Source organism: Papaver somniferum, chromosome 3 (assembly GCF_003573695.1).
Source record: "Papaver somniferum cultivar HN1 chromosome 3, ASM357369v1, whole genome shotgun sequence".
Taxonomy (NCBI): domain Eukaryota; kingdom Viridiplantae; phylum Streptophyta; class Magnoliopsida; order Ranunculales; family Papaveraceae; genus Papaver; species Papaver somniferum.
In genome coordinates, this window is record NC_039360.1 from 186,436,882 (window position 1) to 186,458,973 (window position 22,092).

The 22,092-nt window shown below is 35.5% G+C and overlaps 1 long non-coding RNA gene across 1 annotated transcript; it reads right to left on the bottom strand.

Moving 5' to 3' along the window:
• Positions 1 to 12,715: 12,715 nt before the first annotated feature.
• LOC113361962 lies at positions 12,716 to 14,067 on the bottom strand. Its single transcript, XR_003365449.1, has 3 exons — positions 13,862 to 14,067; positions 13,163 to 13,347; positions 12,716 to 12,760 (listed from the first exon to the last, which is right to left on the bottom strand). It is a non-coding gene; the product is annotated as an uncharacterized LOC113361962 (long non-coding RNA).
• Between the last annotated feature and the right edge of the window lie 8,025 nt (positions 14,068 to 22,092).

Genomic DNA, 22,092 nt, shown 5'->3' on the forward strand with positions numbered 1-22,092 from the left:
AGCAGAAAAGTAGTGAAAAGCCGGGAGGAATTACACAAGGAAGCCGCGAAGAATGTTGTGCACAAGACCAAAAGGCTAGAAGTGGGCTTGAAGAGGAAGAATTGTTCTTAAAGAAGATATGGTCTTGGCATACCCAAGGCCCAAAACCCTCACCCAAATCCATTTCATATATCCATACCCGTTTCCTTTTCTAGCCGTCAGATTGGATCATCTCAGCATCCTATGGTCGCAGCATCACCAGTACATCAAAGTCTGAAGCTCCTGTCTAACACTACATCACCTAACTCCATCTTGAGCCGTCAGTTTCGTTGTATCACGCATCCGACGGTCGATACCAGCCTCTTCACTTGTAGCCGTTAGATTTATCTATCATTTCCGCATCCCACGGCTCAGCTTCGCTGGACATCGAATTGGCTACACCCGCTTCACACTGTAACAACCTACACCTATACCCATCGCCAAACACTCCCCTCCTTCTTTCCATCGAACCCATCTTCTTCCTCCCACTCCCTCTGCAACTACTCCACTGTCACCACCTTCTCCATCATCACCACCATTCCCTGACACCACCAAACCACTCTACTCCACCCTAAAAGCGAAACCCATCATTTCCCCCATCTTTCTAGCCGCCTACTTCATCAATCTCGCACCTTTCCTATCTCTGAAACCCTAGGTTAGAGATTGATGAATTAGGTGAAGCTAAAGAAGAAATTGAGGTGTGGGAATGAAGCAGTGAAGTCAGAGGAAGATTGGGTCGACGTTGTGGGTAAGATTTGACCCATCAAATTAGGTGAAATCGAAACCCTAAATTCACTGTTTTGGGATTTTTTTTGGATAAACCCTAATTTTGTAAATTAGGTATTTTTGAGAATTGGGTGTAACTATAAATAGAGTTGTGATGTGTGTGAAAGGGGGTATGCCTGGACTAGCCAGTGTGTCACCCAAGAGCACTGGAATAGCCAGTGTCTCAAGGGTTGTAGTTCAATGCGCTGTTTATGTTCAATATTTGAATTCATGTTTCAATTATCTTGTATGATGTATGTTTGTGTTAGCATGTTAGTCATGAGCTAAGTCTCACTAGCTGAGGCTCAGATGAAGCTTTAGTGGACTGTTAGGTAGTGGAATGTTAGGTTAGAAGCCTTAGTTCACTGAATTGATTGAGCAATGTGAGAAATCAGTGCTCACTAGTGCTTGTGATTGATTGTACTGTCAAAAGACAGTCAATACTAGGAGCACATCAGTTGAGCAAGCTGATTATCTTGCTATTCCCTTTTTGTATGCTTAGGATCTTAAGTTGGCCTTAACTGTCACTTAGTTCCATTAGGGATTCAACCTAGAACTACATTATTTGGCTCGGTCACAAGGGTGGATTCAAAGCCGTAGCTTAGCCCACAATTTGTTTTTACAGTCACTTGCAACTCTAATTCTGTTATTCTTATTGCTCAGTTGAGTTTTCCTTGCTGTTTTATTTAGCTTTTGCACTTCACATCTTGTTGTGCACTGAAATCAGTGCACTGCCTTCCCTGCCCTTGGCTCATAGCCTTGGTTAGATGTTTTACCATCTCTGTTTCACTGTCACTGCAGCCTTGTGACCTTGCATTTAGTTTTGCATCAATTATCAGCATAGTGTAACTTCATTGCACACTCCCAAGTCCCTGTGGAATGACCCTGTTCTTGCACACAAGCTACAACTGACCCTGTACACTTACAGGTATCACTGTAGGCATCCATTTATTGTCTTATTTTCACATTTTTAAATGCCTACCACTTCTAGACACTCTCTAGCCTTTACACGGCTCAACTGCTGCTAGGATACTCATGTATCACTTGAGAGGAAATGAAAATTATAATACATGAAGTAAGGTTAGTGTTTTACCACTTTGGTATAGTTTACAATGTTTTTTAAGAGTCCGATAAAGTTCACTTTGCTTTGGAATTTTCTTTGGAAATTTATTACTAGGAAATTGGCAAGAATGTTCATGCTTTAATGATGATGGTTTGAGCAAGATTGTTTCGAGATGGAAAGGCACTTGTATGGCCTGGGATGATTACAAAAATCTTACCTAAGCAGGTAAAAATGTGAGTTCTGTCTCTTATACTGTATGTCCAAATGGCCAACTCAGTGCTTATAACGGTGCAAATACCGTCTACAATCGTTTTTTAGTTGCGACTGATTTTGCAACATGGCTAAGGAAATCTAAATAAATATCAAAACATTGCTCACACCAGAAATGAGAGTACTTCATGTTGTTCGTAGGGCCTGTAAAATAATTTATTGTATTACATTACACTAGTTTCTCACCCGTGCTATGCACGGGTTTATTTTCCGCGCATGAAATATTGGATTTATGTTTTAAAATTAGTTTCATTAAAAACAAAGTTTATTATTAGAAAACTAATAAATATTAAATGAGGGAGGATCCATAGACACTCTTAAGTGCACATTAAGATACATGATTTGCATCATTTTCTTCACAAAACTCAAACGACAATAAATTTGAATCTAATAATTTAATAATACGTTCATCTTATAAGTGAAAAAGTGGGGGTCTAACAACACCACCCAATATTTCGCTCAGCAATCTGTATGGACTAACTCCGAAATACTTTGCTAGAGAATCAACTAGATAGTCAGACTCAACCTAGATAAAAGTATCTCAAGGAGTTAATATCTCTCTCTTGATTTGATTTTTACTCAATCTAAAAAAAATAGCGAGTCTTTATCAAATACAAGGAATAACTTGGACGGTACCAAAGACCAATGTCCAAGTGTTAATCAATGAAATTGACAACCACAAGGTCGGATCTCCAATCGATTAACATTTAACGCACAACCTGTATTATTTCAATTATAAAGATAAACAATATAATGGGGAAAATGAAATAACATAGACACCATAAATTTTGTTAACGAGGAAACCGCAAATGCAGAAAAACCCCGGGACCTAGTCCAGATTGAAATACACACTGTATTAAGCCGCTACAGACACTAGCCTACTCCAAGCTAACTTCGGACTGGACTATATTTGAACCCAAATCAGTATCCCACTAATTCAAGGTACAGTTGTACTCCTACGCCTCTGATCCCAGCAGGATACTACGCACTTGATTCCCTTAGCTGATCTCACCCACAACCAAGAGTTGCTGCAACCCAAAATCGCAGACTTGATAATAAACAAATCTGTCTCACACAGAAAAGTCTATCAAAGGATAAATATGTCTCCCACAGAAAAACCCTAGGTTTTTGTTCCGTATTAAGATATGAAATCAAGGTGAACAGGAACCAATTGATAATCCGGTCTTATATTCCCGAAGAACAACCTAGATTAATCAATTACCTCTCAACAGTCTTACTTGAATACACAAGAGGACGTCGAGGAATCACAAACAGTGAGACGAAGATGTTTGTGACTTCTTTATCTTGCCTATCGGAGAACTCTCACGATCTCAAGCCAATCAAAAATTGTACTCATACGATAGAAGATGCAAGATCAGATCACACAACTACGATAAAAGTAGTATCGGTCTGGCTTGACAATCCTAATGAAGTCTTTAAGTCGTTAACCTGGTTTTAGAGAAGAAAACCAAAGGTTAGAGGAAAATTGACTCTAGCGAGCGCACTAGTATCACACAGACGTGTGGGGATTAGTTTTACCCAATGCTAGATGTCTCCTATATATAGTCTTCAAATCAGGGTTTTCCTTAGTTACAAAGAAATCAATATTCACCGTTATATGAAAACCTGATTTAGATTCAAGATAATATTTCTCAACCGTTAGATCGAAAATTTAGCTTGTAACACACACTTGAGATATACATTTACTGGGTTTGTGAAAACCGTGCCCAAACGTGTACGTGTATGTTGGTTCAACATAGTAACCCAAAAGGTCAATCATATGAGCATTTCATATTAACCTTGTTCTTCTTCACCATAACTAGTTCAATTGACTCAAATGAACTAGTTAGAGAGTTTTTCAATTGCTATGAGATCTTATGTAACTAAACAAGACACAATTGAAACAAAGATGATTCGATTCGATTGAATCGGCTCATGAACTTTATAGCCATGGTTTTCATACTGCATTACTTAGTAATTTAAGTTTCATGTTCAGAGCACATCTTTAGATTATAACCCATTCAAGTACGCAAACAAGTTCGCGGACTTAAGACAACCGGCAGAGTTTTCCAAACTCAGCATAAAATCTCGGCAAGGAGACTTCCGCCAGTTCGCGGACTAGGTTCGCGGACTAAACACGCAAACGAGTTTTTGGAAAATCCCAGCAGAAATTCTCGGCAAGAGAACTTCCGTCAGTTCGTGGATTGAGTTCGCAAACTGAGTTCTCGGAATTGGCAAAGCCAATTCCTCTGGTTTCTCTCAATCAACAAAGGTCGCAAACTTCGGATTATGGAATAAGACTTATGCACATATGTGTTTCCACACAATGCTTATATCCATCATTGGTTATATAGACCTAAACTCTCATTCCAACCATTGAAACATTCTTATAGGATGTTATATAGTTGTTACACTATTTCTCGTCAAAGCGATTTTCAAAGTGATTGAAACATTATGACTTTCGTCATTAGGTGAAGATAAACCCGATCAAAGCGAAACGCTTTACCAACACATGATTTCGATATACAGATAGGCGAGATATACTCGTCTCGAAATATCAAATGTGTATGATCCATTCTATATAGCATACGACTTTTGTCTCATAAGAAGTAGGAGATAGAAGAGATAGACTTTTGAGTGATAGATAAGGTCAAGTCTCCACATAACTTTTTGTTGATGAAGTTCCACGGTTCCTTGAGTAGATCTTCGTCATTGTAGAATGAATCGCCATGAAGTCCTTGAGCTCAACTACATTTTTCTTTCCTAGTCTGAGACTTAGCTATGTAGACTAGAAATCAAGACTCATAGTTTTGATCACTAACATTGACAAACATGCTTGAGATAGCAACACATGCGAGGTCGACCGAGCTATGCTCTAACAATCTCCCCCTTTGTCAATTTTAGTGACAAAACTATTAATACATATGGAATACCAAAAAGATAAACTTTAGTGGCTCCTATTCCATAGTCTAATCTTCAACGTTCCCTGAAATCTTCTTCCTTCCAAGTACTCCAAAGATCCCAAAGGTTGTAAGTTTAGCATCACCGTTGTTGAAGATCCGTAGCTATAACAATAAGAGAAATCGAGATTCTCGATCATCATTATTCAGTGACATAGTATTATTATATAACATCAAAGTCCAATTGCATCACGACTTTAACAATAATACTACGGTGATATGTATCACTCCCCCTTAGTCAATACTCCATCTCACATGGAAACCACTCCCCCTTACACAATGATCCGAAAACCATATGTATATGTAGTAAAACTACACTTTAATTCTCTCCTTTTTGTCAATAAAATTGTCGAAGGTACAAGAACGGGTTCCTAATGAAATTTCCGAGAAGAGACGTTTCATAGACTAAAAGAAGAAATACATACCAACTTAATTTAGATGCAATCATAAAGCCGAAGCTAAATGCATTCATCAAGGATTTTTAAGATACAAGATAACCCCTATAAAATTCCACAGCCGCACACCCCGCAAGATATTACCATTAAGCACAAGTTCAAAAGAACTCTCCCCCATTTGATGTCATTCTCGAGAGAACAACAAGAGCGACCTTAATTTCGAAAGAAAAGAAGGATTTTTAATTGGACACCAAAAACCATAGGAAATTAATTTTCTATATCCAAAACTCAATCAAATTAATCACAAGTAAACCCATGATTAATTTAATTGGAATACACAACTAAATCAAAGCACAAAAGTGATCAATTTAATTGATTGTGCTCAACATAAGTAAACTTACGGAGCTACGACTAAGGTAATCATACGGAGATGACTAACTTAATCGTTCACATACTCAACATAAGGAAAACCTTACGGAATATACGACTACATCAACCAATAGAACATAATTAATATATACGTTCATATACTCAACACAAGAACTTGTGGAATATATGAAAACTCAACTAGACTAATTACAAGAGAACCCATAATTAATCTAATTGGAATACAAACAACCAAACTAATCACGAAGGTAATCAATTTAATTGTCAAAAGTCTTGCTCGACAAAAGAAGACTTTCGGAGCAAATAACTAAATAACCAACCTAGATGATTAATTTAGTTCATAATGCTCAACATATAACATCTTATGGAACAACCAACAAAGCCAATAAGAATAATCGACTTAGTTGTATCGTGCTCAACATAAGACAAACAATGGAGCCTTCACGGTAATACAAAAAGAATGGATCAATGAAGATCAATACCGTGGAACACATACAAGGATCTATTCTATATTTCCATCACTATATGCATGATGACATAATAGACTTTATCCTTGTCACACAAAAGATTTTATCCTATTTTCCATCAAATAAATGACTGCATAGGCATAACTTTTGTATTTGTCAAAAGTCCATTCGTCCTTTCATCACTACGAAAACCAATTCATGAACGACTTTAATTTTAACAAACATATGAGACCTTCAAGTTCACGGACACAAACAATACATATCCCATAAAAATATTGCAATTTCACAAAATCATAAAGATTAATACTGCAATAACATCACCCTCCAAATATTTTTAGAATTTAAAACCAATAAACCTAAAAAATAAACATAAGAAGATGAAAACAAAATAGCTATGTGTAGTCACAATAATGGATATTCCAAACTCTAGTAATCCTTCTCAAAAATAAGAATAAATTATCATAAGAAGTTTCCTAGGCAATAAGACAAACTCGTAGTGTACATACAAGATGATTTGTCCTTATAGAGTAGAATCAATCTTTTTCGCATGGATTTACACCAATAATAGCTACCAAAGGCGTATAAAAAGATTTTCTAACAAAGAAGAACATACAATGTCAATAACGACTATGCACCATAGTTCACAAAGGATGATTGTGAATGTTCAAGAATTCCATGGCACTGCGTACTACTTTCCATTCTTGAACTTCCTTCTTTGTGATTCACCAACAACATTCTTGTAAAATCTACAAATTAGCTTAGAAGAGTAGTACTCCAAGAATCCAAGTTCCCAAGTTCAAGAGAAGAGGAGCAAGTGCAACGAAACGGAGCAAAATACTCAAAAACAAGAGACAAGACAAATACCAATCTTAACTCATCCAAATTCAAGGTTTCTCATCTCCATTTTGAAGAGAACCCAAAGAGGAAGAGAGTGAGAAAATAATGAGGTCAATCCGAGTTCGGACGAAGAATTTACGACCAAAACAAGTTTACCGAATATCGACGTCAAGTATGCATACGGGTTTGAAAACGAATTTTCGTATCCTGAAGCAGTATGCAGACGGGGTTTGCGAACTTAAAACCCCTGGATTTTGGTTTTAAATGATGTTATGCATACTTGGTATGTGTACCACGAAGTCCAAACATCCCTAACTAATATTTTCAAACCTAAACATTTAAGAACCTTAAACACAAATCAAGTTAGGTAGAAATGAACGATAAGCAAGGTACATGGATCATTATAAGTACTCAAACAAGTAATAAAAACATAAAACTTGCTCAAGTTTATAGACATACCTTTTTATAAAAGTCCAATTGAATTCTACAGCCTTACCGAATATAATCTGTGCGCCCCAGTTGTGGTGCTTCCCTCACCGTATACATAGCAGGGAATTTCTTGGTGAGGATGAACTTTAAAAACAAACAAGTTGTGTTGAGGTGAACAATGTCTTGCTCACCATGGCACCAAGAAAGAGTTTCTTTCCAACAACTCTTAAATCTTGTAGTGTTGAGAAACACCCAAGAAACTGTTTTTATAAGCCTATCAAAATACTTCAAGAGAACCCAAAAAGATTTGTGTTTCTGATTTCTTATTTTCCAACTTATAAAAAACAGTTTCTGCATATAGTTTTTAGTACTGCGAAGGGAAACTCTTTTGATAAAAAAAGACGTCCTAGATTCTTCATAAAAGAAGAAAATACCACTATCTTGATAGGAAGTATCAGGAATTGAGCAACGAATCAATTCATGCTTTGAGGTGATACACTCAGATAACTGAGATTTAAACTCCTCTTGTAATTCGTTTAGTTTATCACAACTAATTGGATTACGCAGAGGAGGAGCATTGCTCTCACTGATTAGTAAATCGATATCAACCTCAACATGAATATTATTTATCATAACTTGATTTATCCTGTCAAAGAGATTTTTGCTCTTTATGGAGGTATAACTCAACATCAAGAGATAAGCTCTCAAGCTTCTTTTCAAGCCCTGAAAACACTTCAAGGGATTTTAAACCTGTGGAGATTTAGATAGAATTTCTTCTACAGATTTTATTAAATCAGTCATGGAAGAGAATTCTGAAATCCCTGGATCTGGTGGTGCATTTATTGAGATAACACTACTGTCCATAGAGTCAGATCGCTACAAACACAGACTTGTGAGGTCTTGAACGTGTTTGCCTGCTCTGATACCAATTGAAAAGGCGGGGGTCTAACAACACCACCCAATATTTCGCTCAGCAATCTGTATGGACTAACTCCGAAATACTTTGCTAGAGAATCAACTAGATAGTCAGACTCAACCTAGATAAAAGTATCTCAAGGAGTTAATATCTCTCTCTTGATTTGATTTTTACTCAATCTAAAAAAAATAGCGAGTCTTTATCAAATACAAGGAATAACTTGGACGGTACCAAAGACCAATGTCCAAGTGTTAATCAATGAAATCGACAACCACAAGGTCGGATCTCCAATCGATTAACATTTAACGCACAACCTGTATTATTTCAATTATAAAGATAAACAATATAATGCGGAAAATGAAATAACATAGACACCAGAAATTTTGTTAACGAGGAAACTGCAAATGCAGAAAAACCCCGGGACCTAGTCCAGATTGAATACACACTGTATTAAGCCGCTACAGACACTAGCCTACTCCAAGCTAACTTCGGAGTGGACTATAGTTGAACCCCAATCAGTCTCCCACTAATTCAAGGTACAGTTGTACTCCTACGCCTCTGATCCCAGCAGGATACTGTGCACTTGATTCCCTTAGCTGATCTCACCCACAACCAAGAGTTGCTGCAACCCAAAATCGCAGACTTGATTATAAACAAATCTGTCTCACACAGAAAAGTCTATCAAAGGATAAATCTGTCTCCCACAGAAAAACCCTAGGTTTTTATTCCGTATTAAGATATGAAATCAAGGTGAACAGGAACCAATTGATAATCCGGTCTTATATTCCCGAAGAACAACCTAGATTAATCAATTACCTCTCAACAGTCTTACTTGAATACACAAGAGGACGTCGAGGAATCACAAACAGTGAGACGAAGATGTTTGTGACTTCTTTATCTTGCCTATCGGAGAACTCTCATGATCTCAAGCCAATCAAAAACTGTACTCATACGATATAAGATGCAAGATCAGATCACACAACTACGATAAAAGTAGTATCGGTCTGGCTTGACAATCCTAATGAAGTCTTTAAGTCGTTAACATGGTTTTAGAGAAGAAAACCAAAGGTTAGAGGAGAATCGACTCTAGCGAGTGCACTAGTATCACACGGACGTGTGGGGATTATTTTTTCCCAATCCTAGATGTCTCCTATATATAGTCTTCAAATCAGGGTTTTGCCTTAGTTACAAAGCAATCAATATTCACCGTTAGATGAAAACCTGATTTAGATTCAAGCTAATATTTCTCAAACGTTATATCGAAAACTTAGATTGTCACACACACTTGAGATATACGTTTACTGGATTTGTGAAAACCGTGCCCAAACGTGTACGTGTAAGTTGGTTCAACATAGTAACCCAAAAGGTCAACCATATGAGCATTTCATATTAACCTTGTTCTTCTTCACCATAACTAGTTCAATTGACTCAAATGAACTAGTTAGAGAGTTTTTCAATTGCTATGAGATCTTATGTAACTACACAAGAGACAATTGAAACAAAGATGATTCGATTCGATTGAATCGGATCATGAACTTTATAGCCACGGTTTGCATACTGCATTCCTTTGTAATTTAAGTTTCATGTTCAGAGCACATCTTTTGATCATAACCCACTCAAGTACGCAAAAAAGTTCGCGGACTTAAGACAACCGATAGAGTTTTCCAAACTCAGCAGAAAATCTCGGCAAGGAGACTTCCCCCAGTTCGCGAACTGAGTTCGCGGACTAAACACGCAAACGAGTTTTTGGAAAATCCCAGCAGAAATTCTCGGCAAGAGAACTTTCGTCAGTTCTCGGACTGAGTTCGCAAACTGAGTTCGCGGACTTGGAAAAGCCAAATCCTCCGGTTTCTCTCAATCAACAAAGTTCCCAAACTTCGGATTAAAGAATAGGACTTATGCACATATGTGTTTCCACACAATGCTTATATCTATCATTGTCTATATAGACCTAAACTCACATTCCAACCATTGAAACATTCTTAGAGGACGTTATATAGTTGTTACACTATTTCTCGTCAAAACGATTTTCAAAGTGATTGAAACATTATGACTTTCGTCATTAGGTGAAGATAAACCCGGTCAAAGCGAAACGCTTTACCAACACATGATTTCAATATATAGATAGGCGAGATATACTCGGCTCGAAATATCAAATGTGTATGATCCAGTCTATATAGCATACGACTTTTGTCTCATAAGAAGTAGGAGATAGAAGAAATAGACTTTTGAGTGACAGATAAGTTCAAGTCTCCACATATATTTTTGTTGATGAAGTTCCACGGTTCCTTGAGTAGATCTTCGTCGTTGTATGATGAATCTTCATGAAGACCTTGAGCTCAACTACACTTTTCTTTCCTAGTCCGAGACTTAACTATGTAGACTAGAAATCAAGACTCATAGTTTTGATCACTAACATTGACAAACATGCTTGAGATAGCAACGCATGCGAGGTCGACCGAGCTATGCTCTAACAATAAGATTTTATACCGCTACCAAAAATGAGCACAATTCGAGACATATAACACTACCATCTGGCCCTTTGAATATCAGTCGTTAAAAATTAACGGTCAAAATTAACATCGGTAGATGGTGAAATTTGGTAACTTGGATCATGCTCATATTTAGTAGGATTGTAGAGTCATATAAGAAAAATGTGTCACCAAAATATTAGACTTAAATTTATTGTTGTTTGGGTTTTATGAAAAAAATGACAAATATCGTGTGTGATAGTGTGCACCTAAAAGTGTACAAGGATGCTACCTCATATTTCATAAACTGTCCACCCTTTAAATTAATGAAATATATACTACAATTTAGCAAAAGCCCAATGCAAATAATCTTTTTTTTTTTTTTTGAGTTATAAACTTGCAACATCTTCAAAGACATATTTAATAGAGCTTCGGGCCGTTCCGGTCTTTCTCTAAATTTTGCTTTAAATTTTTGGAACTTATGTTCTTGTTTTTTTGTATATTAATCTTTTCTCTTTTGGTCTATGCCTTCAATTATATTCCATTAGGAGAAGCATCATCTAGATTGGGATGTACCATAATCTCAAAAAAAAAAAAAAAAAGTTAAAAGAAAATGTACAGATTCATAATCATAATTTAGAAGTACATAGTGCACGAAATTAATCGTATAAGGCTGAGAGTCAGGGCTGAGCCAACCAAGTGCAAAGGTATGCACTTGCACCATCAGCTCAGCTGGATCCAAAACCTGAATTAATCACAATACATGTTTAATTTAATTTCTACGACTAATTTTGCTTCTTTGCACCCTTAAAATATTTTTCGCACCACAAAGAAATAATTTGCTACCCCAAATTAAAAATTTTGGTTCTGACCGTGCTAAGAGTGTCTAAAATCCAAGCAGTGGCGGAGCCAAGGATTGACTAATCCTGACTCTAACCCCCCTAAACTCACTAAAATCATCTAAAAACTCTTATATTTGTCTAATATTTTATAGTTAGCCCCCTTATAATATATATTTAGTCCACCCTAATCCCTACATTTATATAAAAGAAAAATATAGCCCTCCCTATTTTTGAACTCTGGCTCCGCCACCAAAACCAAGTGTAGCGCCAACATATTGATACTTTTGGAGAAGGAATCAATTATTAGTTATTTGGATTAGATATGGTGACGTTGAACTTCAATTTTGCATATGATTCCTCATCAACTCGTGGTAATGACCCTATTTTATACAGATATATACTTGTATCTATGTTCTGGTAATACATAGATATCATAATAACTAAAGGGCAAAGAGGAACCGGCAAAGTCGCATAACTACACGACCACTTGCACTTAAAATGTATATTGTTCAACTTTCCTGGCCCGTATCATGTGTGATTCTTCTGGCATGTGGTTAGTTGGAATTAAATTTAAAAAGCAAGGTTAAAAATGAGCCAAAACAAAAAAAATCTGGGCAATCAGTAAAATGAGATAATTTCCAAGATGAACTTCTTCCCCTTTCTCAAATCCCATGCACAAAGAATCACTGCAATTTTTTGCACCGACTATGCGAGAAGCAAAAGAAAAGAAAAAAAAGCCTGCCATCTCAGTTTAATAAGTGTAGACTTCAGTGAATGGTTTAAGTCAATGGTTTAAGTCATAATGATAATTAGTACAAATTGTCCTAGAGAGCAATAGATCAAATGACGCATAACATTTGGGCAGGCTGAACGGTGCTGCTCGCCGCCTGCTCCACGGTACTATTAGGTATCCAGTTGCACAACCAGTACTGCAAAGCTGCTAAAAAAAAAGAGGAAACAAAATCAAAGTTTCAGAACCCTAACGATGCATCCATCTAAACAAACTTAAAACTTAGTTTATAAAATTCAAGATCACTTCAAATCAAACAATTCAAAGCATTCCAAATCTTTCCATAGTTGCAAGGTGCAAATAGTGCAAATAGAGTCTGTAAGTACAAAGGAAAAAGAACTTGCAGCATAAAAATAAGCAAAGTAGAACCCACCACAACACCACATAGTTATCAGACGTCAATCAAAAACTACAGCATAATCAAGTGCACGCCATGCTGCCCATGCATTGTGTCAGCAATGGAAATAATACTATATATATTACTATAAATCCACCAAAAAAATTGGTCTTAAATGGCATAGACGGATGGATGATACTATTGTTGTTAATTACCTGCTATACTTCGAATCCAAGCTGACCAAGTGACCAATTGCTACCTACTTGACTTTTCCAGAGTCTTCACCGATCAACTCATCGCAACTGCGAAAACACAATCAGCTCATCAACTCCCATATATTTATGACTGCTCTCGGATGAATGGAGGTAATAGTCATCAGCGTATTAGCTTCTCAATGAACCTATAAAGGTGAAAACAAAGATACAGTATGTTAGTTTAATTTGACCTATAGATTCAAAACCCAAAATCTATATAACCAAAAAATAAGTGCGACTGTGAACGCAGTCATTAGTTTGTCACAAAATCAAACTAACATCTCACTGATAAAGTTTTTCAAATAAAGGCAATCAAATAACTGATAATTGATCACTTTTAGTGCATTAGTAGCCCGTGGATTACAAATACACTATTGGCCCGCCATATCATAAACTTGTGAAACCCAGTATGAAAGATCAGAGTTTCTTCACCAGAGAGTAGCAGTAGGAGAACTACCAAAACATATTAAAACTCAACTAAAATAACCAAAACATATTAAAACTCAACTAAAAACCATTGGCATCAAAGGTTCAAGTCAATTATTTATAACTCTATAATAAAAACCTATAATTATTTATAACTCTATAATTATTTATAAAAACCTTGCATCAAAGGTTCAAGTCAATTATTTATAACTCTATAATAAGATGAAGATTTACCTTTATGTAGCAAGGCTTGAATAAATTAGCGCATAGCGGAGAGGAGCAGATCAATCAGAGAGTCATTGAAGTAATCACTTTCTTCAACTGAAATTGTTCACCCTTTCTTTACCATTGGCATAGGATGAGAATGACTGAGATGCAAATATTAAAACCAAACTGATATTATTTCAGTTATAACATGCAATCAGTCCCTCTAGTGTTAAGTCCTAGCAAAAAAAACTCTCGATTAAGAGTAAATTAATTTAATACATATTGATCAGTCCCAACTACCTTTATTTATTTATTTATTTATTTATTTATTTTTTTTGAAGCATAGAATACCTATATAAAAAGGTTGTACCAAGCCTTAAACAAAGAAAAAACAGAAAACAATCACATGATCATTGATCAGTAATAAGAAATTGAGCAAATCATTATTTCTTAATTTAGCAACAGGCGAAGAAGGGATGATCTAAAATGAATTAGTTTATAACTTGAAATTGTTATGCGTATGATGTATGCGTGGTTACAGCAGCCAACCCAGAACAGACGAATGATCAGAGTGAAAAACCCCTAAACCACAAAATCGTAGAAGAGAGAAGCAAGGTGAAAAACTATGGTTTTTGGCCTTTGCACGGAGGCTTTATATAGACGGACACCAAACTCATAATTCCGGATTATTTTTTTTTTTGGTAATAATATTAATGAATATCTATATATTTCTATAAATTTTCATAGTATGAATTATCCAAATTAAATTAAATCATAATTAGCGAATTCGAATAGCTATATGGTGCAATATTTTGGTATAAAAAATACTATTAGGACATAACAAACAAAATTAAAAAAAATCACTAATTTACAGTTTGTAATTAATCATTATACAAAGCTTTTGGTTGGTAACCTAGCAACAAGCTGGGCTCCAACACCTTTTTGAATAGCAACGCCTAATCTATGAAAAATAAAGCTACCAAAACCACTACTAGCGTCGTTACTAACTAAACAATTCTTCAGGCGCTTGAAAAAACACAAAGTATCCTCACCCAACTCTCCTAGAGTAGAGAAAGCCAAAACACTCAATCCATGGCCATGTGAAATACACTTGTCCAAGTATTTAGAGTGTTTACGTGAAACCGCATTAGATATAGCTTTCCCTGGGACGAAAGAGCGAATTCCATCACATGCGAAGGGCGAAACACCAGTGACATCCATACAAACATCCTTTCCGTCTTCCCAGTTAAGCACAAGAATATCAGCAGGTTTCAGCTCTTTGTCATCATTCGTCAGAAATCCCAAAGAAACTTCCTTACGAGCAGGAACACTAGCTTTGAAGCAAATGTCGACGACTACATCACGAACAATATCATGTCGAAACTTGGGGCCTATATCCTTAGCACAATGAAGTGCATGATCACCAAAGATGTCCATGGTTTTATTACAACTTGGGCACAAGCCATTCTCAAGAAACAATGGGATACCAAGACGATAGCAAAGTACAGCTCTAAAATGTCTAGGTCCAAGGCACTGATTAAGCCCAACGATGGGTACAGCCATTAAATAATCTTGTGCATGCTTCATACGGTTGCACTGCCACAGGATGGAATCTCTTGCGGACATAGAAAATAAAACGGTTGGAGAAGTGGGGCATTAAAAATCGCATTTATAAATCGCATTTATTTAATTTTTTTTTTTATTTTAGACTTGTTCCATTTTAATTATGGAATGAAGAAAATTAAGAAAAGTAGTATGATAATGAGGTTTATTATTTTATTATTACTTGATTTTCAGTGGATCCATTTAGGAAATCTTTTCATTATTAAGCAAATTCAGGAAAATATTTTAGATTATCGTCATTTTTGTTTGTTATGGAATGTATTTTTTTCAATAATTTTAGTATAGGTAATCTGGGTATATCAAAATATAACAAAATTAAAAATCCACCTTATTTAATCAAATTTTTATTTTATATCTGTTTTATTTCATATGGTACTAATAACATTAAGAATAATAACGTGGAAATGATGTTTAGAGCTTCTCCAATGGTGTACGTGGATGTTTCCTATGTGGCATCACTTTTAAGACGTCCTTTAGGTATAAAATCCTGAATATTAGGAGAAAATAAATTTTATCTCCAACCCATAAAGTGTTATATCCTTCTTTTACTTATTTGTAGGTATGTAATTGGTTAAAATTATTTCCATTTTTGTTTTTAATGATTTTTATTATTAAAAGTGTGACTAGGATGGGAAGCCATCCTCTAAGTGAATGTCTAAAACTAGAGGTTCACCTAGAGGACGTCTAACTTTTTTTGTGCCACATTATCCTCACATCAATGGGTTGGAGATGATTTTTTATAAAAACGGTTGTGTATCCTATGTGGATGAAGACTTTTTTCTTCACATACATTCCATTGGAGAAGCTCTTACTAATCATTGTTTGTTTGCTCTATTTTTTGTTTTGCTCGATTTTTTATATGCTAATCAATATTTGCTCCCATTTTTTCTGTTTCAAATTTTAATGATTTGTAATTTTTTTGTATGCAAACATGATCAACAATAAAGTTTTTCGCAAAAAAGACATATTATACGATCGAAAGGTTAGTACCCATGATTAATTTAATCTTTTTTTTTTTAGTTTTTCATCATTAGAAGTGTAATCACCGTGAATAACTTATTCGTTAACTGTAGTTTGGAGTTGTAATTAGGCAGATTTTATTACAAAAACTGTAAATGGACACTGGACATTGGATTTTTTTTTAATTCATATGATTGATCAAATTTTATGATGATATCACGATGAACATTGCATGTATTTAATTTTATCATGATGATTTTTTTTTGGTAATGTTAAAGTTGTTTATATTGTTTTGTTATATTTCCAAGATTAAATAAGATTTAGTAAATGTACGTAATTTTTTTCCAAAATGTGATTAAAATAATATTTCATGGGCCCAACAGATTCTCATGATTATTGGAAAAAAAAATATTTAAGATTCAGCTATCTTATTAGTGGCAAAAAAAATATTTTTCTGATATTTTTTTATTTAAATTTAATAAGTTTTCCAAAAAAAAAAACTGGTGGGGCCAGAATCAACCAGAAGCGAGAATTAACGTGGAGCTCCAGTGAATGAGAACGCTTTAAAAAACTTTGTTATTATATAGAGAACTAGTAATAATGCGACATCATTGTCCTAAAAATGAGCAAAAGAATTATTGTAATGATAGTTCAAAGTTTGCTTATCAGAATTTTACAAAGTTTTCTCAGAATCGCTCAAACAATAAAAGGAGAGATAACTTTGTAAAGACCAGATCTGATGTTCCAAATTGGAGAAAGGCTAACTCTCAGAGTTTTCAACATTTTAGTTACCCTAATGTTTTCTCAAGAGATTCATCTTAGATTTCAGGAAGAAATAATCGGAAGAACAAAGTTGCTCTTGTGAAACCCATTTCTAAATGGAGTCCAAAGTCTTCTCTAAAGACAACCAGGAAGGTATCAAAAGATAGTCACAATGATGACACTCGAATGATAAGTTTCAATACTCATGACATTCAAAATATTGTGCTAAACGTTCTTGATCGAATGAATGTATCTCCGTGTTGTCACAGTTATATGAGATAGGTCTCATAATCGGTTACCTTTTTATGATTTTATGAATTTTGATTTAGCGGATTTCATATCTAACTTTTTGGGTTGCTGAATCAAATAATCATAAAAGGATGATGACAATTAATCCCATATGTGAGTCACGATTATACTATTATCAATTTATTTCTCATAAGTTGTGTATATAGTATACATATGAGTCTTTGGTATTAGCTTATTACTATTGGCACGTAATAGTTAAAACCATTTCAACCTTTCTCTGGTAAAGGTTGCTTTTGTTTTTCTTATATCTTTGTGAAAGGATGAGAAAAAAACGAGGTGAAGAGGATGCGAAATTTGAGGTAACAAATTTGTTAGTTAATCATTTTGTTGTTTAAGAAAAGCATGATTTTATTGCATATATTTTGCTTTTGCTTAACAAATTTTTGGTACAATTGATGTTTATCCCATTATTTGTGAATGGATATTTATGTGTGATTCAATTGGTTCCGGTTAAGAAAAACTATTGTTATCTTGCTTTATTGTGTGGCATCAATTGTTTAGGCTTACAAAATTTCGGTGCATTTGTGGTGCTTTTAATGTCTATGTTGTTTCAATTGCTTCCGGTTGAAGTGAATAATTATGCAAGTTGATTTATTTGGTTTGTATGAATTATTTATGGCTTAACGAAATAAAATGAGTACGGGATGAGTTGTTTAGTCCAATTTGATTCCGGATAAGAGAAACTAAGTTAATTCTGATCTTAGTTAGATTTATCGAAGTGACGTTTCGGTTATTCAAGTCTAATCGGATGCCTTAACAAGAAATGCTAGTTAACTAACCTAGTACTTGTCTTTTTTAAAATTGAAAGGTCTAAGTTTATGGATAATTAGAACCTGATGAGAAAAATAGAGTTATCTTTATTTTGGTCTTATCGAATTAAGCAGTTATTTTTGAACAATTGGTTTAGCAAAGGGACTAAGGTGCTTAGTTGATTTTTGTTTTTCTAAACTAAATTGGAAAAATTGTTTCGTGTTATCAGAACATGATGTGTGGAACTCTCGTGCCTAAGTATACAGGTTGTAAGTCTATTTTGAGATTTGTAAGATTCTTTTCGTGTTGTCCTTTATTTTTTCGTTTTTTTGTCATTTTGTAACAAAAAGGGGGAGAAATATATGGAGTAAACAAGTGATACTGGCATTGATTTTATATTAATTGTTATCGCTAAGGAAAAGAACATTGATGCTTGAACGTTTATCTAAACGAAAGAGTGAAAGCACAAACTAAGGGGGAGTAACATATCATATTACGTGGTATGACAAAGACGTGTGGATTGAAAATCTACGTATCTTACCTTTAGGGGGAGTAGTATAGCTTTGTTATTATAATGTCAACAATGGCATTTATGGTTTGAATATCTCCAAGTTTTTGTGTTGTTGAAATGTGAATTTAGCGTATGAAGATTAGTATGAGTTATTTTTTGTAATTCGTTTATCTCCATATGTAATAGAGTTTTGTCACTAAATTGACAAAGGGGGAGATTGTTAGAGCATTGCTCGTTTGAACCCACCAAGCGTTGGTATGTCAAGATTGGTTGTCATATTTAGTTCCAAAACTCGAGTCACTATTATATAAACTACAATCAACTTCGATAGGTTAGACTAGAAATGATAGAAGTATTGTGCTCCAGTTACTCACAAAGATCTGAAAATGGATTTAAGATAAGAAAAAAGACATCATCCTTCAACTTGAGGTTAGTAACTATGACTTGACTTGTTCCATATCTATCTTGTGTCTTTCAAGTCGTGTATATTGAAAACAAAACTGCGAAGCATGATTACACTCTAGTTAGACATAGTATTAAGGAATACAATACGAGGTTTATTGCTTAACCATTAAACTTTGTAGATAAGATATCGACATAATCGTTTGAATGCTATTGTGATTATGTATGGGTATAAGCTGAGGATTTCATCCTAGGAAACAATGTTTTTACATGTTGTAGATGGTGGATTTTCGACAAAGGCTAAATTCGTAAACTCATAATTATACGAAACTCCGAATCAGCAATCGAACGTGAGTATCGAGACACGAGTCTCTCATCGAATTCTCAACGGAGAGTACTTTCTCTCAGAGTACATGTAGATATGTAGTCTCACGACTGGACAACGGCATATCTCATGAATACTGAATACTTTCAGTGATTATTTCTATATAGCATCACGAGATGGACAGCTCCTAGACAGCTTGCTCTGCTAGTATAGAGCGATAATATCTTCAGGAACAAACAACGAGTTTACCCTGACTATATAAAGGATATGACTTACCGACAAGCTCATATCGGGATAATTAATGCTCCTAGACAGCTTTCTCTGCTAGTATAGAGCCACAAAGTTAATTATTCCTAATTAAGATTGATTCTTCCGTGACATTCAATACTGAATTCCCGGAATAATTTATTATTTCTCCTATTCCATGGTCGAGTCCACAACTGGTCCCATGGAATGGCAATAACAATTGTTCTGATTCTATGATCGAATCCACAGCTTGATCTCATAGAATAGAAATAATTATATTATCTCATTACTCCGATTTCATGATCGAATCCACAACTGGTCTCATAAATGGTAATAGATAAACCTTAATTACTCCGATTCTATGGTCGAATCTACGATCCCATGGAATGGTAATGCTCATTTTATTATTCCGAATTTGTAGTCGAATCCTCAGCTGATCCTATGAATTAATAATAAACATCTTATTACTCAGTTTTGTGAATTATTCTCCACTGAATTCCACAATTAGTAATAAATAATCAACAACCGGGCGTCTGAGCTACCTCTAAGTAAGCCCCGATTCGAATGGTGAAGGTGTATTCAACGATGATACACTAACAGTCACCGCATGAACGAGTATTTCAAAAATACAACAAAACGATGAACCTATGCAAAATAGAGAAGAAAATAATGACCAGGGTGCTGGGAGCACGGACACACGGCCGACCGACCGTGTCGTGGTTAATCCCACGCCAGTTTTATATTTTTAATGCATTTTATTATTTTCCATGATTTGATGAAAATCCTCTCATTTTATCAAATCTCCTTCGTCTCGAGGAAACTCCTCGGTTTCATGGTACTTCCATAAATCCATAACAAATAATATAAAATTAAGGAAAGGAGTGTGGGGTGTGATCATTGGCCAACCGGCCATGCCTTGGTCCCAACCGGCCCCACACCCACGGTTCCTTATTATTTTATTATTATTATTATTTCTCCAATTTCATGAAAAAACTCCTTGATTTCATGGTATTTTTGCACAAATCATCAAATAATAATAAAATAATATAAGTTATGAAAACTTGTGGGACCGGGCCTTGGCCGGCCGGCCATGCCCTATCCGGTCCAACACGCCCTTTTGTTTTATTATTTTATTATTAGTTTTCCTTGAATTCATCAAATTCCTTGATTTCATGGTATTTCTCTCAAATTAGGAAAAATTCCCTCAAATCATCAAAATACCTAAAAAATATTAAAAAATTATGAAAACTCGTGGGACCGGGCCCAAGCCGGTCGGCCATGCCTCCACAGTCCCACACGCCCTTGTTTTTATTATTTTAATATTTCTTGCTTCCCTGAACTCATGAAACCTCCTTCAGTTCATGGAAACTCCCTAAATTCATCAAATTTCTCAAAATTCATGAATTTTTCATAAAATCATTATAAAATTAGGGAAACTCGTGGGACCGAGCCCTAGCCGGCCGGCCATGCCTTCCACGGTCCCACACGCCCTTATTTTATTATTTTAATATTTTTTTGCTTCCTTGAACTCATGAAAACTCTTTCAATTCATGGAAACTCCCAAAATTCATCAAATTTCTCAAAATTCATGAATTTTTCATAAAATCATCAAAATATTATAAAATTAAGGAAAAGGCACCACGGGACCGTGGTCACGACCGGCCGACCATGCCTTGACCACGGCGGTCCCACGCCTCCTCATTCCTTATTTTATAATTATTTTTCATCATCTCATGGTGTTTTCCTCAGTTTCGTCGAAACCCTAATTTTGGCATATTTTCCCCAATGGATGCTCAATTGCACATCAGAAAATATCAAAATTCTCAGGACTGAGACGCGGATGCCTTGGGGAAACGAGCACGCTATCTTGACCGACCAAGATTGGCTCTTTGGCTCACGGAAGCCGGTCCCATCAATTTTCACAGTTTTGACCTAATTTGCACAATTGCTCGTATTAGGTCCAAAACTCTTCAAAACACTTTGGATTTTCATGAAGTGATCGTCAGGCGGTCACGTGACAACCCAGGGACGGTTTCATGAATCCATGGTCGGTCCCTCGCCTCGTCATAATTAATTAGGTTTTCTCACCTAAGGCTCAGACGAGCATTTTTGAATAAATGATTAAGCCAGCATTTAATCATTCTTCCACCAAAAAATCGTCAACTCTTCAGGAGTTCTTCGTATTTTCTCACGTGAGCATATGGACACTACATGGTTCATCGACGGTCCCATGTAGTCGCTCCCTCCTTGGTCCCATGGTTAAAATTCTGACGAACCATGAATTGATCATCAATTGATCAAATTAGGGTTTCTGAATCCAAGGATCATCATTCCAGATTCCAGCCTTAATAATTTTACGACGACCTCATG